This window comes from Cygnus atratus, chromosome 1 (assembly GCF_013377495.2).
Source record: "Cygnus atratus isolate AKBS03 ecotype Queensland, Australia chromosome 1, CAtr_DNAZoo_HiC_assembly, whole genome shotgun sequence".
Lineage (NCBI taxonomy): Eukaryota > Metazoa > Chordata > Aves > Anseriformes > Anatidae > Cygnus > Cygnus atratus.
Window position 1 is genome coordinate 59,368,834 of NC_066362.1, and position 9,976 is coordinate 59,378,809.

At 34.2% G+C, this 9,976-nt stretch overlaps 1 long non-coding RNA gene across 3 annotated transcripts in view; it reads right to left on the reverse strand.

Moving 5' to 3' along the window:
- Positions 1-2,285, reverse strand: part of LOC118256050 (uncharacterized) — a 76,131-nt gene extending 73,846 nt beyond the window's left edge. For all 3 annotated transcript variants that reach the window (XR_004781139.2, XR_004781138.2, XR_004781137.2), the window contains exon 1: positions 2,186-2,285. This is a non-coding gene — a long non-coding RNA (uncharacterized LOC118256050). The remainder of the gene's footprint in view (positions 1-2,185) is intronic.
- Between the last annotated feature and the right edge of the window lie 7,691 nt (positions 2,286-9,976).

A 9,976-nucleotide genomic window follows, 5' to 3' on the forward strand; every position in this document is an offset into this window, starting at 1 on the left:
TTCAAAAAAATGTTTTGACATGAAGTATTATGTGTGCAGTTTATGTATTGACAAATCAGCATTTTCAGGTGAAAAAAAAAAGTTTTAAAAATCTCATTTTGATGTTCTAGATCATGCAGAGGAGCTAATTCACAGTGGGAACTCAAAGAGGAATGCTGCTGATCCAGGGAAATCTCTAAATGCCAAGTTAGAGTTCTGGGTTTAAAGTAGTAATTTTGGTCATCCATATTAGAAAATGTACACCTCCAACTCTAGAATTTGAGATACCATGGGAGACTGAAGTCATTTCTGATTTCTATATTAGGATCCGTTTCTGCTAACAATAACTTTAGCTTTACATTAGCATCTACTTGACTCACTAGAGAGAAAATGGAGAGAGGAATTTACAAGAAATTTCCATCTTTCTCCTCTGTGAATTTGAACTTATACCTTTCACCTACATATCACCATTGATAATTTCACTTTCCAGGCCTTCTCTATAGGCAGTAGGAGAAGATGCCTAAAAAGTCTCTGAAAGTATCATCATTTTGTCCTGCTGTACATAGGATGAACTTTCCCACTGAGATTCTTCTTTTTACTGTCAACAGAAACAGCACGAACATCTAAATGTCTACAATTATATGAGACAAATCTTTTAAAATCTACAACATATGTATGGAAGATGATTGTCATTGTTTTTAGCTGTTGATGGTAAACGTTTTCTAATTCCTTTATACATCAAGCCAGCCATAGGCTATATCCTGTTAAAATTCTTATATCCTCTATGAATCTCACAGGATCATGGCCTGCCATCTCATTAGTTTTTTACAGTTGTACTGATTCCAAATTTATGAAAAACTCACTTGATATGTGAGAATGTGTTCTCTGGTACTCAGGAGAAAGAATGAAATGAGAAATTACTTTGTAAGTATCTACTCAAAGTTTGAGAAAAACACGACAACTATTTTAAATATTATTGTTTCACCTTCCTATTAGCACAAAATCTAGGATGGAGAAATCATGACAAGCCTTCTGATATAGCAATTTAGAAAGCCTCATCACTTGTGTAACATGATGCTATGGATCCAAAATTACAAAAACCAAGGAATTTCTCACATACTAATACAAAAAGACCACACTGAAGAAAAAAAGTCTTCTAATACTTTACACATACATTTAATGATACAAGAAAAAATATTAATCTTTAGAAAACAAGATTTATTCAACTATTTATACAGTTTCCTGATGAAGATACGTTATATGCTGATAATTATAAACAACATACCAGGAGCTGTGGATCAACTTCCTTCAAATCTTTAAAAAATATTCCTCTGAACTGTAGTTAAATGTAACATAGTAAGCTTTAATTTATATCTGACAAACAAGGAACAATTTTCTTTGTGCTGAAGCTGTAGCTGAAATATGAAAGAGGCACAGATTGCAGCTTCAGTCAGTATTTTTTCTATGGCAAATATTAATTTGGGTTCAGTCTCCAGCACAAATTCTCAGAAAGCACTCAAGACTATGCTCAGCATGCAAAATGTTCTGGTCTCTAAAATATTGTTTTTAAGTGCTTAGTTTTGATAACTTGCTGCCTTTCGATAACATAGAAATCAATGCAAGATCTTCACCTTCGCAACAATGGAAATCCTAAAAGTTTAAACACACTTATTACAGTGCCAGAGTAAAGATATTCACAGCTAGAAGGGTACTTCACTGTTACATTTGTTGTCGACTGGAAAAAAATCATCTTGTTTCTCCTCTTGGAATCCAATGCATGTGAAGCAGCCAAAAGCTTTTTAATTTTTGCATAATGTAGAATAAAGGAAAACCAGACAGGAAAGGAAAGTGAAATAAACCAGTGGAGTGGGAAACTAAATACTAGAAAATGTCAGTTTGCTGCGAGCAAGAAAGAGGAACAGTGATACCAGGGAGAAAGGAGAAACTGATGCATGGGGAAAGTATATACCAGGGATGACTGACCAGACTACATTGGAGGAAGCTTAAGCACTGCACATTTGGTTCCTCTCCTCATTGATTTGAACAAATTCTTCTTTGCTTGCTTGCTTACAGCTCTACCTTCTTATTTTGGTCCCCTCCACCCTCTACCCCCACTTGCTCTGGAGCTTTACTTCACTTAACTTGTTGCAGCAATTGTAGCCTCAATATATTCAGCTCTGCTAGCTTCAGTGAATTTGGCACTCACCTGAATGTCTAAAATGACAGACACAGAACCTCAAGAGAGTTTTGATAGGAGCTGCAGCTCCCTGACTTCAGTACAGCTGAATGTATGACAGCTCAAATGTGATGCAAGTCTGACTAACAGAATAATACCACTCGGATGTGCAATGCGCATTAGGTGACAGCAGCTCTGAATATTTCATATGTACATTTTTTCTAATAGAAAACTAAAAATAGCCCAGCTATAAGCCTGCCTAAGAACCCTATGCAAAATCTAATATGATCAATGGGAACTTTTGATACTAATGAAAGTAAAGAATGTCCTTAGGTTGACTGGAGTTTGGTTTTGTTAGTTTTACAAAAAAGATAGAAAGTATTATTCTGCAAAGCAAGCATTTTTACAGTCCACCAACCTTAGAACAGGTAAGTATAAACATAACTGTGGAAAAAATCCACTTCAATAATTCTGAATGCATTCGTGTCATGCAGTTCAGAGAGAAAACCAACCATTTCAGTTTTGGGGTCTTGTTTTGAGACTGATTAATTGAACAAGTGATTGCTCTGTCTACATTATCAATTAAAGATTTATATCATACACATGACAACTGGTCAAGGCACTGTGAAAAGAAAAATCTTGAGTCTGTGCACAAGAATAAACTGGAAATTCATCCTTCCTGACATTATGAAAAACACACTCATGATATGGCACTGAGCTTTGGAGTTTCATTCCAAGGCTCATGCACTCTGCAGCACTCCTGTCAGCCAATTTTACATGCCAGGTGTCTTAGAGGAAATGGGATCCTGGAAAGGAAAACCAGTAGAAAAGAAAAGAATACTAGGTTTTACTTCATGTAAACATGATGAGGTTCTTTAATACAGGAAAAAATACAGGCCAAATGCTTCAGGTCTTAAATTGAGCAAAACTTCTTGTACAGTCAAGAACTTATTAGAAATCACAGATTTTGGCTCAGCGTGATTGATGCAAGACAGATCTAGGGAACTGTGTAGCTGACAAAAAAAAAATATATGAATAATCCTGTCATCACATTCCCCACATTAGCAAAGCTCATAAACACCTAGGCAAGAGGAAAAGGGGAAAAAAATGGGAATTTAACCATTTACTTAAGTGTTTTTGAAAATGAGACTATGTTTGTTAAATAAAAGTGCTATTTCAAATTTCGTATGAAGAGCATCAAATAGCAGAATCCAAGAATTTAAGTAAAAACCACCACTATAGCCATACCTAAATTTGCTTAATTAAAACCTGGTAATCATTCTTATAAAACTATAAATTAAAAAAAAAAAAAAAAAAGTAACGACAAGAGAGTCCACCAAAGGGTGGAGAGACACTATGGACTTTAAGAGACTGGGCAAAAAAGAGTTGTTCTTGTGTGCTCGAGACATTTACTTCCAACTCTTCAGAAAATAAAAGCAATTGCTGAAAAAAAGAAAAAAAAAAAAAAGATAAATTCTAATGAACTGGTAAATATTTTACATTTGAATCAAGAATGAGAAAACGAAAAGTTATTTTTACATTATTTTATCCTTGCTGTGTCCCATGACAAGGCATGTAAGGGATATAGTTAACTGGCCTCATTTCAGTTACTTTTAGAATGCAGGGGAATGTACCAACAATAAAATGAGATAGAAGTCACGTATCTGCATTTTCAAATCAACAAGAAAAAAGTGAGGATGCAGTATCCCTAATTCTGAATACTTAGAAAACCACAAAGCCTTGATTTATTTCATAATAATATATCTATTTTTATTTTTATATACTGCAATTTGCATAATATAATAAAACTTTTAAGGCATACTCCAATGGAAAAAAAATCCATCTTTTTTTAATGTTTTAATTTGTGTATGTATAAATTTGCAAGAAATAGTCTGAAAACCTATTTTCTTATCTATTTCTGCAGGATGAAATTCTAAGATGCTTGGCCAGAATGAGACATCTCCTAAGGAAGCAGCTGAATTAAAGACAGAGTAAAAATCTTAAGATTTAGCACTTGCTACTATATGCAAGCCCCATGTAATGCCTTTTGCCTGGTCCTTTTCACTTGAGGTTATATTTCTTGTCACTCACAGAACTTTATCTGTTGAAAGTGCAGAGAGGACAGCAGTTAAGAATGCAAACTCACAGCATTTAATACAGTAAACGAACATTTATCCTGAGAAGTTACAAATAGTTCAGGGGCCAACAATTTTGAAGAAGGGAGGCTACTTAGAAATATGATACAGTGTTACTGAAAACCAAAATTAGGGAAAAACATAGATAGCTTCTGTCATTGGTTTTGCTGGAATTTTAAAACACTTAAATAAAAAAGCATTTTCATATTATATATTAACAAACAGCAACAAATTTAAAGGTCCAAGAACTAGAGATGAAGTCCTCACAAAGTCTTCTAATAAGAAATGGGAGCCCAGTTCCCTAGGGCAATTCTGAATAGGCCCAGCTCTTGACATTTACTGAACACTTTCAATTCCCTGCATTCACCTGACCTTAAAGCATTCAGCTGTAAAGAGATGAGGCTTCCAATGTGGAAAGGCTAACTTGAAGATTTTTTTTAATATATTTTTATTGTTTTTAAGTAAGGCAGAATTGATGGAAAAGGTAAAAAGAGGAAATGTTTTTAGGCCATTTTGAGGGAGGGAAGAAAAGATTATCAACCAAGAGGAAACGATTGTGTGAACAGGGTGAGCCACAAACACTAAAGAAGTATTATAAAAGGAAAACCAAACATATCTCATTACTATTAAAAAAAAAAAAAAGATGGTGGAAGGATAGAAAACACAATGAACAAAACAAGGTTTTACTAGTGCTGATTATTTGAAAGGCCACTTTCACCTCCTAGTGGTGAAAAAATCAAAAGCAGAGTAGAGTTTTAAAATAAATATTCCACAATGTTAGTTCCAACCACTGCATCTTAAATGTAGTACAGCTACAGGCATTTACTATAAATTTTTAATTTTTTTCAAACTATAATGAGAAATATTTGATGGGCAGACATTTCCTTTCACTTTAGACATTAAAGAGATATTCTGAGGACACAGGACATATTTCAATATGTGGGGATAGTAGAAGAATGTGAACTTGTTAAGTTCAGCTCTTCCATAACTATAAAAAAAAAAATATCAAGAATAACACAAATACATCAATAAAGCAGTTGGAATAAACTTTAAAATTGTATTAACAAATATAAAAAATGTTTTCCTTATTTATCAAAAAAAAATATATATATATCCAATTTCTGACATATGAGGAGAGGCTGAGTGAGCTGGGACTCTTCAGCCTCCGGAAGAAAGGTTTGAGGGGGATCTTATCAAAGTGTACCAGACTGCAAAGCAGTAAAGAAGACAGAGACAGTCTCTTTTCAATCGTATCTAGTGAAAGGGAAAGAGGCAATAGGCATGTGACACGAAGGAAATTCTGCTCAAATGTAACAAACATCATCCTACTACAAGGGTAGCCAAACACTGGAATAAACTGCCCAGAGAGGTAATGAAGATAATCCTTTGAGATAATCAAAATCATTCTTGGACATAATCAATCATCCTTGGAGATAACCAAATCCAGCTGGACACGATCCTGAGCAAAGTGCTATTGTGCAGGGGTGTTGGTCCCTTCTTACCTCAGTGATTCTATGGTCCTGTAACAACAGAATAAAATAAAAGAAGTTCTCTGGGGAAAACTACAGCTGCCAATTAAACTAATTCCCTAAATTTATATTTACCAAAGGAAGGGCAATGAAATTACAGATATTTTAGCATTATGTTTTTAATTGGAAAAATCTAAACAGAAAATGTATGCTATGTCACTTTCCAAAATCATCAAAATTCAGAAAACTCATTCAAAAAGAACTTTGAAAGGAAGAATTCACATGCATTTCTAGGTGTAACAAACAGCAAACAGAGGCCATCTTAAAATACTATTAAAGCTATTTAGCTGTATACTTCATTTTAGCAGACTGTCATTATTCTTTACATCATCTGCAATGGGATGGCCTAAAGTAAATGAAGAATGGGACAAAGCACTCAGATGATCTAACACTGTTATGTACCATAGAGCCTGTACCATCATTTCTGACCTATTTGGAAGCATTTAATTGTTGACCATTTGGGATCTTCTATTCCCCAAAGTTATGTTGAATTGTTACCAAAAAGAAGTTGATGAGCAGCTAAGAGAGCAGCTACCTCTTCATGATATATTGAAATTTATTGATAATTTACTCTAAAAGTGGAATCCCATATACTGCATAAGAAACAATAAGCAAAGAACACTCCTACAGCATCACACCTTCTAAACTGAAACATCCAAATTCTTCTACTTTGTTGCCAAGCTTCAGATAAGTAAAATGTAGGCTGCTGGCTATCAGTTAAGTCCGATTTGTCCATGCTTAATGTTGCAGAACGATTAGAGACAGCTAGAATGTGACCAGATTTCAGTTTGAAGACTTATTTATGTTAAAACTGTGTACATCCCAGGACTTAAGTGTATTAAATGAAGATGTTTTATATAAGACATAAAGATTTAAAGGCACCAGTTGTATTTCTAGTATACCTAGCAAAATAAAAGGAAATTATAAATAAAATTAAAATTACCAATATAATGAAGAATCACCAAAATTATAAGAAGAAATTTTCACTACTTCCAAGATATTTCATATTTGATCAACACACACATTCCAATAGGGGATGAGCCTTCCCCAATATTTTTAATATCTTACTTGACCTACATTTTGAAAACAACATTGAAATACTCATATTTCTGTGTTTTGCAAATTAATAAAATTCTCCTGGAAGTTTCTAGTCCAATGTCCTTGAAAGCACTTTGATGGTGAAGAAAGCATTAACCAGCTGCTGCTTCACAGATGCTGAAAAAGCATGGAACAAATGATACTGATTGTAATGATATGTTGCAGAAGCGATAGCAGTGGAGCACTTCTGTTGAAGACAGTCTTCCTGTTAAACAGAAGACCAAGCACAGACTCTTCCTCTTGTTCTGTATAATACAACTAGTACAGATTGCAAATCTCTTAAAAAGCCTACAGGGTTTCTGACTAATACTGAAAAGAAATTAGAATAAATCCAGCTAAGGGCCAAACAATATGAGCTGAATCTCATGTTATTGGAAATTACATAAAGCTTTCAGTTAGCTAGAAGGAAATAGGAATTGCAATCAGAAAACATCCAAGTACATATTTCTTAAAATTAAGTTAATTTACTAAAGTAATTTTATTTCCTCAACTTCTGCTGCTTGAGACAAACTTCCAGTGACAGCTACAGGTCTTACTTTTCAATAAAGCTAACTTCCTCACTTCTAACAGGATCATCAGTTTTACTTAAAATGTATATTTGATTGAAAACTGATATTTCCTGCTGCATAGAAAGTATCAACACCAAACAAATACCAATCAATTATTAGTCAAGAATTCACTTTTCCACTGGAGGAGTGAAAAAAAAAAAAAAAAAGAAAAAAAAAAGGCATTCTTACATGAGTGTTTGCTGGTCTTGACTAAGAACTTAATTTGACATGGCACTGAATAAGTATCTACTAATCTTGGAGGAAATAGAGAATGTTGACACATCTTAGGAGAAATAAGCTATTTCAGGATTGAATCTCAGAGTCAAATTTAATCTATATAAAAATACTAACACTGATAGTAACACAACTTTTAAGAAGGAGGTAAGTTATACTGAAATAAACTCCTTCATGGAGTCTCTCAAAATTCTTCTCCTTTGTACAATGATAATAAGCATGCAGACAGGAATTTATGCAGCTGTTTCATGTGACAATTCTTTGAAGAAATCTAGAACATATAAACTTGGAATGATGAAGCATGTTTCCAAACATAGTTAAATTAAAATTTTTTGTTTCTGAACATATATTTAACATAGTTAATATTACTCAAAACAGATGGGAAAGGCAGCACGACTGAACAATATAATCACTGGGTATAAATTTTTTTAAGCAGAATCAAGCAGGTTAAAGGGGAAAAGCAACAATTTTCCAACACTGTCAAAAATAGCAGTTTTGAGATTACTGACATCCTGAAAACAGATAGTCTTTAAATCTTATTAAAATCCAAAATGCAATTCTAGTTAATACTTGAGTGCCAAATAAAAAAAATAAAAATAAAAATAAAAAAAGGAAGGAAGGAAGGAAGAGAGAGAGAGAAAGAAAGAAAAAGAGAGAAAGAAAGAGTGAAAAAGAGAGAGAAAGAGAGAGAGAAAGAGAAAGAGAGAAAGAGAGAAAGAGAAAGAGAAAGAGAAAGAGAGAAAGAAAGAGAAAGAAAGAGAGAGATAAAGAGAGAAAGAGAGAAAGAGAAAGAGAAAGAGAGAAAGAGAAAGAGAAGAAAGAAGAAAGAGAATAAAAATAAAGAAAGAAAGAGAAGGAAAGAAGGAAAGAAAGGGAAGGGAAGGGAAGGGAAGGAAGGAAGGAAGGAAGGAAGGAAGGAAGGAAGGAAGGAAGGAAAAGAAAGAGAAAGAAAGAAAGAAAGAAAGAAAGAAAGAAAGAAAGAAAGAAAGAAAAAGAAAGAAAAAGAAAGAAAGAAAGAAAGAAAGAAAGAAAGAAAGAAAGAAAGAAAGAAAGAGAAAGAAAGAGAAAAAGAAAGAAAGAAAGAAAGAAAGAAAGAAAGAAAGAGAAAGAAAGAGAAAAAGAAAGAGAGGAAGAAAGGAAGAAAGGAAGAAAGGAAGAAAGGAAGAAAGGAAGAAAGGAAGAAAGGAAGGAAGGAAGAAAGAAAGAAAGAAAGAAAGAAAGAAAGAAAGAAAGAAAGAAAGAAAGAAAAGAAAGATTCAATTTTCTGATCTTCCTGAACTCACTGCTGGGGCAGTTTCACTTAACTCTCAATCCACTACGTCTGCCACCAGGTAAAGATGTCAGAGACCTTTTGGGCTGAAATGCCAGACAACAACTGTACTCTCTAACTAAGACAAATATCTCTTCTCTGTGCTGTATATGCCAGGTTTTGGAAAGATGATATTACGTAAGCTTCCCAAATAAGACCAGTTTTGCTGGGTCTGCAGGTATCCATTCATTATCACCAAGGCCAAAGGCACTGCCAGCCGTGATACATATTTTACCAGATTGAGGCAGATTTAAGGTCTTACAACTTCCTTCCACCTCTTAGCTGTAAGGACTGTACTCAGACATCAGTTTGCACTAGAAAGTCTTTGAAAGCACTCACTTGACCTTAAGGTCCACTTTTCCTGACAACCTTTTTTCCATCTGCTCATGGCATAAGAAGTGCAGTAAAACTTTAGTGACCTTAAGAAATTTTGCTGCACTGAGGAAAACTCTATCTTGGCATCTGCACATACCACTAGCTGAAGGATTTCAAAGCATGAAATCCATCTTGCTGGCTGCCCTTGTTCACTGCCCAGGAAGTGGACTACTTCGTAAAGTCTAAAAGTAAAATAGCTGGTTAAAAGGTGAACCCAGATTTTTAAACCATTTACCTGCTTTCTGTTATTTAATTAGCTTTTTCATGGGATTCTTTCTCAAATGTACTATGAGTGAAGAGCCTCCACTTGTCCCCATGACAGTCGCCCTGCCTCCAGCCAGAACAGATCATCCAGCAGAAGCTAGGTAACTCTCAGCAGCAATAAAGAAAAAGAATTACCCAGGTTGCTGACAAAGTTCCACACAATAACTCTAGAAGAAAAATCTGTCAAAGGCAGGTTTTCTCTTATGATGCGCTGTTTGAAGATTTTCTAAAATACTTCCTTCAACCACAAGTTTTCTACTACATTTTTAACAAACAAATAAATAAATAAATAAACCAACATTTCAATCAAACTATGTTTTCTCTATATA